Source organism: Balaenoptera musculus, chromosome 5, assembly GCF_009873245.2.
Source record: "Balaenoptera musculus isolate JJ_BM4_2016_0621 chromosome 5, mBalMus1.pri.v3, whole genome shotgun sequence".
Classification (NCBI taxonomy): Eukaryota; Metazoa; Chordata; class Mammalia; order Artiodactyla; family Balaenopteridae; genus Balaenoptera; species Balaenoptera musculus.
Genome location: NC_045789.1, coordinates 38069899 through 38078413, shown reverse-complemented (window position 1 = coordinate 38078413; position 8515 = coordinate 38069899). Strand labels below are relative to the sequence as shown.

At 45.2% G+C, this 8515-nt stretch overlaps 1 pseudogene; it reads left to right on the top strand.

The window, feature by feature from the left end:
• Positions 1-5384: 5384 nt before the first annotated feature.
• LOC118895999 lies at positions 5385-6253 on the top strand (annotated as a pseudogene).
• The last annotated feature ends 2262 nt before the right edge of the window (positions 6254-8515 follow it).

Sequence of the window (8515 nt, the reverse complement as noted above, 5' to 3'; positions counted from 1 at the left end):
TGTAGAGAACAAATGTATGGATACCAAGGTGGAAAGCGGAGGGTGGGAGGAATTGGGAGATTGGGATTGACACATATACACTATTGATACTATGTATAAAATAGACAACTAATGAGAACATACTGTATAGCACAGGGAACTCTACTTAATGCACTGTGGTGACCTAAATGGGAAGGAAATCCAAAAAAGAGGGGATATTTGTCTATGTATAGCTGATTCATTTTGTTGTACAGTAGAAACTAACACAACATTGTAAAGCAACTGTACGCCAATAAAAATTAATTTAAAAATAAATTGACATGAAACAGATTGACAGAAGATAATCAAACAAAGTTCAGTAACATGGATACATGGGAGAGGCCCAGGGAAACTGAGTAACTCACCAAAATAGCCAAAGCTTCACCTCAAATACATCTTCAGCTAAAGACAAAAGAGGATGTTGAGGGTGGGAGGATCAGTAATGGGAGCTGACCAGGAAAAGCACAGTAAACAAGGGTAAGGTTGTTTATGCAGATTTAAGTCCTTGCTTCTTTCATTGATCAGAGTTTCTAGAGATTTGGTCATCCTCCTCTTTCTGGTACAGAAAGGGAGACACCCTTACAAAGGGAAATTTCCCTTATAAATGTAAATGTTTCTTAAGGGTAACTCCTGCTTGGTGTTCACAGTTTTCCTGAATGTCTGCAGTTTCTTAGAAAATAATTGATAATTGATATGCCAGAAACATATTTTGAGGTGGCAAATTTCTCTCCCCTACATCAGCTACAACATCTTTTTTAACTTTCTCTTCAGCTAAATCTTTTTTAATCCTGTTATGAAAAATTAAAAGCTTATACAAAGTAGAGGGAATAGGATAATAAACCTCCATGCAATCATCACCCAGAGTGATTATCCTTTTTACAACTTAAGAATCACTTTAGAATTATGTTCTATATATATAAATAGAATGGACTTAGATTACTTCTCAAGAATTTCCTTATGAAGTCAGTTTGCATCTATGAACCAGAGGTTGAGTAAAAAAAGGAAAAAAGAACATTGCTCACCACCTGGTTCTACAAGGGTTAAGAGGCCACCCACAGCAGTCGCCCCCCAACAGTGGACCCTGATAGGAATTCAGGGTGAAAACCAGGATGAGGCACTCTGTGCTTTGGATAAATGAGCCCCTAGATAGTTAGATGCATATCTCAGAAAGAATTTTCAATGATCCCAGATTCTTGCATCTTCCCACACATAGAAAAGCACTAACTTCATTCACTTGAGATATCTTTTTTTGTGACTAGCAGTAATATAAGCAGATAGGTTAGGGTGTCCTTGGCAAAAGATGATCAGGCATGGCTTTCTTGATATAAGAGAGACTGTTTTGACCTAAGCCATTTTGTGATCTAAGCCTGGCCTCAATGCTTGCCCTTGAATAGGTCTCAGTAGTCAATGATCGTAAGGGAACAAATGAATGCAGCAACAGAGAAAAGGCAGTCAAACGATAGCGCAGTTATAAAGCAGAGTCCTAGTTCCTCCTCAAAGGGTATACGTAATAATACACTTTTGCATTCTGCAGGAACTAAGGTCCCCCACCCAGGTGGAAGATGGAATGATGATGTTGACCCTCTTTACTTCAGTCAACTAAAGTTTGGAGTCTGTTGACCTTTACCCCAATTCTGTACCTAATTCTCCTCTGCTTGAGCACCTTCATGAATATGCATGTACCCTTAGCTTAAAACCTCTCAGATTTTGCTGTTCTGGGATACACTGCTTTGGGAAGATCCCTGCTGTTCTCCTTACTTGCTGCAAGTAATAAATCCTTCCTTCTCCTGAACTTTGGTGTGGTTCTGTCTTTTGACATCCACCAAGAAGCAAACCCACTTTTCTGATAACAACATAACATATAATACCACAGCAGATTGAAGGCAGAAGCAAATATGGTAAGCCAGATGTCTTCTATTAAGCCAGAAATTAAAGATGTTGGCAAAAATGTAAAACAATGTCACTATTCTCACTATTTGTGTTTTAGAAATATATTTTTCATATTAATATGTGATAACTTTATTATTTTTAAGTGACTTCAATTTTTCTGTTTTATTTGTAATAGCAGCTATCAAATTGACATTACCAACATACACAAAACTTCTTTTAGGGTCCTCATTAATATTTAAGGGTATAGGGGAGGAAAACTAACTTTCCCCCTACGCTTCTAGGTTCTTGGCTAAAAACCCCCTGTAGTAAAAAAACAGATTAACAGGAGAAAAAAAAAATTTAACTATATATGCCATTTACATCTGGCAGCAGCACAAAGACATGGAACTAAAAAGGTGGCCAGAGGATTAAGATTTATATACCATCCTGAGCTATGGAAAGGGATGGGAGCCTGGGATTGCCAAGGGGGAGCAGTTCCTGGAATGGTGAGAAGAGGAACTGGTAAACAAAGTTGTTATGCTTGCAAGAGAGGTTATTTCTGCTAGTAGCTCTTCTGTTTCAGGCCCCCTTTCTAATGACTCTCCTTACCAAAGGGTAACTTCTACTCTGTTTTCAGAGCTTCTGTGTCTAAAGTTTTACAAAATAGTCAGCTCAAAATAATCTTTATGCCAAAGAAGCTTATTCTGCTACCCTTCAGTGTAAACGGGTCTTGAGATAAAAAAGTGAGAACCACTGCTTTAAACTTCTAAAAGGAAGAAAAATAGGATGAAGATCGATCACAAGAGAAAAGTTTGCCCTGTAACCTGGAGAGGTGACTCCTTGTCTTAAAAAGAAGGTAAATAGCATGGATTCCCATCTGATTCAGGTCTTACAAGTTTATTACAGGAAGATGAGGGATTTCCTATCTGATAACCTGTATATTTTATCTACATATTTATTCACTTAGTGTTTTTCTTGGTATAAGTTACTGTAAACAATGTTTAAAGGGTTCTGGTTTCAAGTCATGTTTAGAAAGTCACTTCCTATACCCAGATTGTAAAAATGGTCTCCAATATTTTCTTATATATTTATGTGAGGGTTAATTTTACTTGTCAACTTGACTGGCCATGGGGTGCCTAGGTTAAACATTTCTGGGCGATGAAAGTAGATGAAGTCACAGGGTGTGAGTAGACAGAGATGACAAGAGGGCCCAGGACTGAGCCCTTGGTCATTCCAACCTTGAAAATCCAGGGAGAGAAACTTCGGTTGCCAAACAAAATGGAATAAGCCTGCTATAGTCTATCTCTCCCACTGATTTTGATCTTGGAGAGGCAGCAGTGGGCAGTGGCTTGAAGCGAGATCTTAGTTCTCTGCCCAGGAATCAGACCTGGGTAGCCTGGATGAAAACCAGGAATTCTTGACTAGCAAGGTCTAGAGTCTAGAAGCAGATTTCCCTGGCTCTTGCCCCCAGTGAAAACTGCATTTCTCAGGAGGTAAAAACTGTAAAAACAGGTACAAAGTTTATTATTAGAGACACAGCACAACAAGTGGGAGAGCACACAGAGAAATGGTCTGTTTATTTAAGATAGAGGCATGGTAGAGATACACACCCAGAGAGAAAGGGTGTGGGCCTCCCCCCTAATGAGGAGGAGCGCAGTAAAGAGGCCGTTAAATCATTTATATAGGACAGTTCTTCCCGGCCTTTGTTTACCCTTAGCCAATTATCTGGTTTCCTTTTCCACACCTGACCTGACCTAGGGCCCTCCCCAACACGCGTGTGCAACTTTTTTCCAAGATGGATTCCAACCCAGAGGCCTAGGGGGAGCCTTGGCATCACCTATTCTGGGGTGGCGCCCCCTCCTTTTTGACCCGCAAGGGGCCTTTCTGCCCACGTGCAGTGTCTCCCTTGCCCCAAGGATGGGAAATATGTGGCCTCCTGATCTTTACTCCAACAGGGTTTAGCCCCTCTGTCCTCAGGAGACAAAGCCTGGCTATTTACCCTGTTTCTGCTGTTATTTCTCTTTCAAAAAGCAAACAGGAGGCAGGTTGTAAATATCTAACCTGGAGCCCACCTATCTCCTGTCTCAGGAAATGCAAACAGGAGGCTAGTTTTAAGTGTCTGGCCTGAAGCCCATCTTTTTCTCACCCCAAGAAATGTAAACAGGAGGCCAGTTGTAAATGCCTAGCCTGGAGCCCATCTATCTCCTGCATCAATTTCAACTGAAACCTGGACAAAATACAAAAAGCACTTACCTGAGGACTCTGAAAAGTAATTAAGGGCAGGCGGACTGGGGAGGGAAGGTAAAACTTGTAGAGCAAGCTGTAAGGTGGCAGTGAGTTTCCTGGGGTTTCCCTCCTTTACTCTCAGCTTTGACCCAAGAGTGGGATGGTGAATCGAAGATGGCAAACCCTTGGAGAAAGACCCTTCTAGTGAGAGGACAGGGAAAGGGCACATGGAGAGTGTGAGTTTTCGCCTTGCTCTGCCTGAGACCAGTTCACGACCCAGTAGGGAAATTGCACTCCAGGGCTACAGAAATGGGGGAAAGAGACCATTTCTTACAAAGAGTGTGTGTGTGTTGGGGGGTGGATTCTCCTGTTATTTTTCTCTTTTGCCACTTTGTCCTCAGGGAAGGCCCGATTGCTCAGAACTGCACAATAGCATGGGAGGCTAAGTTTGCAGGAAAACACCATCTTTTTGTCCACATGTAATAGGAAAATAAAGTCAGCGCGTGTGGGGGAAGCAGGTGGGACCTGGACAAGGGAATTCCCTAACTGTGGATAGCTCCAGGCCCACCTCTAGCTGCTTTGAGAAATGAGCTGCAATGTAAACCCACAGGAAGTCCCAGACAGCTCCTGAGTGGCTCATGCCTGGGGCACATACAAATATATTAAAAGCCTCTTAAAAATCAACAAGAAAGCAAACAACCCAGTTTTAAAAATGGACAAATGACTAGAACGGACATTTCATCAAAGAAGATAAAGAGATGGCAAATAAGCACACGAAAGATGCTCAAAATCCTAGCCATCTGTGAAATGCAAATTAAAAACAAAGATACACACCTATTACAATAGATAATTAAAGAGTGACAGTGTCAAGCTCTGGCAAATAGGTCGAGACTGGAACTCAAGTTGCTGGTAGGAGTGCAAAATGCCACAGTTACTTTGGAAAATAGTTTGTCAGCTTCTTTTAAAGTTAGACCAGGGCCGCAGTGGCAGAGGAAGCGGCACCGGCGGCGGTAGCAGCAGCTACAAGCTCCTCGTGCCAGGGCGCTGCTGCACGCGCCCCAGGAGCGGCCCGCACCGCTGCCCTTGAGGCTGCCTGACCCCGCCAGCGTGTCTGTCGGCCCCCAGCCCGGCAGCGCCCCCAGGAGTCCTCCGACTTGTCTTCGGCCTTTCGCGCCACCCGCAGCCTCAGCCCCAGCCGTAGGCACAGCCACCGGCACAACCCCAGCCCCAGGTCCTGCGGCAGCTCTTCCAGACCCAGTCCCTGCGCCGACACCCTGGTGGTTGGGATGCTCTTCTCCAAAATCAACTTGCTTGCCCACCTGCGCGTCGCGCCCTGCCACGATCTGCACGGCACCAAGCTGGCACCCGGCAAGGAGAAGGAGCCCCTGGAGTCGCAGTACCAGGTGGGTCCACTACTCAGGCATCTGTGTGGCCCGTGGCCAACAAGCACGTGGAAGGACCGGATCTCCGACTGCGGAGAGCTGCCTAATGGCACCCGAGTGTCTATGGAAGTGGTTCTGCTGAAGAAGGTGAGCTCGGGCTTCCCCGGCGTCATTAGGCTCCTGGACTGGTTCAAGAGGCCCGACAGTTTCGTCCTGATCCTGGAGAGGCCCGAGCTGGCTCAAGACCTCTTCGACTTGATCACGTAAAGTGGGGCCGTGCAAGAGAAACTGGCCTGCAGCTTCTTCTGGCAGGTCCTGGAGGCACCGTGACATCAAGGACCAGAACACCATTATCCGCCTCAATCGCTGCGAGTTCAAGCTCATCGACTTCGGGTCAAGGACGCCGTCTACACGGACTTTAATGGGACCCGAGTGTACAGTCCTCCAGAGTGGATCCGCCGCCATGGCTACCATGGCAGGTCGGCGGCCGTCTGGTCTCTGGGGATCCTGCTGTAGGATATGGTCTATGGAGATATTCCCTTTGAGCATAATGAAGAGATCACTGGGGCCAAGGTTTCTTCAGGCAGAGGCTGTCTTCAGGGTGACAGCATCTCATTAGATTCTGCTTGGCCCTGAGACCATCAGATCAGCCATCCTTCGAAGAAATCCAGAACCATCCGTGGATGCAAGATGTCCTCCTGCCCCAGGAAACTGCTGAGATCCATCTCCACAGCCTGTCACCAGGGCCCAGCAAATAGCTTTTGCGGAAGGTTTTCCCCTCTCTGTCAGATGCTCACGGGAGGGGAAGTGTCTGTTCCCAGCGTCCCAAGTACCAGTGACACTTCTCTCCAAGCAGGACAGTGCTTGATACAGGAACAACATTTACAACTCATTCCAGACCCCAGGCCCTGGAGGCCGCCTCCCAAAGGGAGGAAGAGACTCCACTCCAGCCGCCCTAGGCCTCGACTCCTCCCACAGCTGCTCTCCTTCTCATGGAGTCCAGCATCGCTGGACTCTGCAAAATCCCCGGGGGTGGGGGGGTGGGCGTGTGTCAGAATCCTGCCATGGAACTGTTCCCTTCATCAGGAGTTCTGCTGAATGTGCGATGGGTCGGGTAGGGGGAAATCGGGTTGGGGTGGGATAGGACTAGCACCATCTTAAGTCCCTGTCACCTCTTCCGACTCCTCTGAGTGCCTTCTGTGGGGACTCTGGCTATGCTGGGAAAAGCGCTTGAACTTGCGTCTTTTACCTGTTGCTTCTCCAAAAATCTGCCTGGGTTTGGTTCCCTCTCTTTCTCCCCCACCCCTTCTCCCCGCCCCGTCCTTCACATGAAAGGTGCCATGGAAGAGGCTACAGGGCCAAATGCTGAGCCACCTGCCCTTTTTCCACCTCCTTTAGTAAAACTCCCAAGTGAACTGGTCTTCCTTTTTGGTTTTTACTTAACTGTTTCTAAGCCAAGACCTCACACACACACACAAAATGCACAAACAACACAAATCCAAAAAAAACCCCCACAAAACTGTAAATGTGTGTACAGTTGGCATGGTAGTGTACAAAAAGATTGTAGTTGATCTAATTCTTTTTTAATTTTGCCTTTAAGTTATTTTACCTCGTTTGTTTTGTATTGTTTTGGCTTTTTTTGAAAGATGCGCATTTTAACCTGGAGGTCAACGTTATGTATTTATTTATTTGGTTCCCTTCCCGCTTCAAGCTTTCATGGCTACCACCATAGTTTTCTTTTCTTCTTTCCTCCTCTGACTTGGGGACCTTTTGGGGAGGGCTGCAGCGCTTGCTCTGCTCCTTCATAGGGTGACAGGACTCAGGTGGGACAGCTGCTGCAGCTCCCTGACTGCTGCGGGCCCCCTGGCCTGGTTTCCCAAGTGGGTATGGGGTTCATGGGTGATGGGGGAGGGGCGTAGCTGACTTATGTATATAGGGTGGATATATGAAAAGCAGTTCTGGATGGTGTACATTCCGCATCCTCTCTGGGGCTGTGTTTTGAGCAGCATGTGGCCTTCTGGTTTTATCTGCGTGAAATACTGTACAGGGGAATAAAAGAGATTTTTTTTTAATATATACTTGGTGTTTTTTGAATAAAAACCTTTTGTCTTAAAATAAATAAATAAAGTTAGACCATATGACTCAGCAATCCCACTCCTAGGTATTTACCCAAATGAAATGCAAGCTTCACTTCAGGGAAGTTCACACAAAAACCTTTACACAAATGTTTACAGCAGGTTTATTCATAATCACCCCAATCACTTCCTTTTGGGAAGCAACCCAAAAGTCACTCAACTGGGAGATGGATAAGCAAACTGTGGTACATTCCTGGAATACTATTCAGTAATGAAACAGAATGAACTATTGGCACTCAGGACATGGATGGATATCAAATGTATTACGCTAAGCAAAAGAAGACAGACTCAAAAGGCTACATACTGTAGGATTCCATTTATATGACATTTTGGAAAAGATAAAACTATGGAGGTGGGGAACAGATCTATCCTTGCCAACAGTTAAGAGTGGGGGTAAGGTCTGAGTATAAAGGGAATGTAGAACTAGGGTATTTTGGGGAAAAGGGCTGCTGACACTGTTCTTTCTCTTGATTGTTGTAAGAGTTTCCTATAGCTGCTATAACAAATTACAAAACATTTGTGGCTTAAGACAACACAAATTTACCATCTTACAGTAAAGATGGTAAACAGTCCTAAAATCAAGGTGTTGGCAGGGCTGCATTCCTTCTGGGGGCTCCAGGAAAGAAACTTCCTTCTTGCCTTTACCAGCTTCCAGAGGCAGCCCACATTCCTTGGCTCAAGGCCCCTTCCTCAGTCTTCAAGGCCATCAGTGTAGCATTTTCTAATCTGTCAACTTCCCTTGTTATACCTTCACTGACTCGCCTGCTTTCCTCTTTTCCTTATAAGGACACTTGTGATTACAATGGGCCCACCGGCACCTCCATCTTTCATGATGCTTAATTTAATCACACCTGCAAGTCCCTTTTGCCATGTGAGGGAATAAGT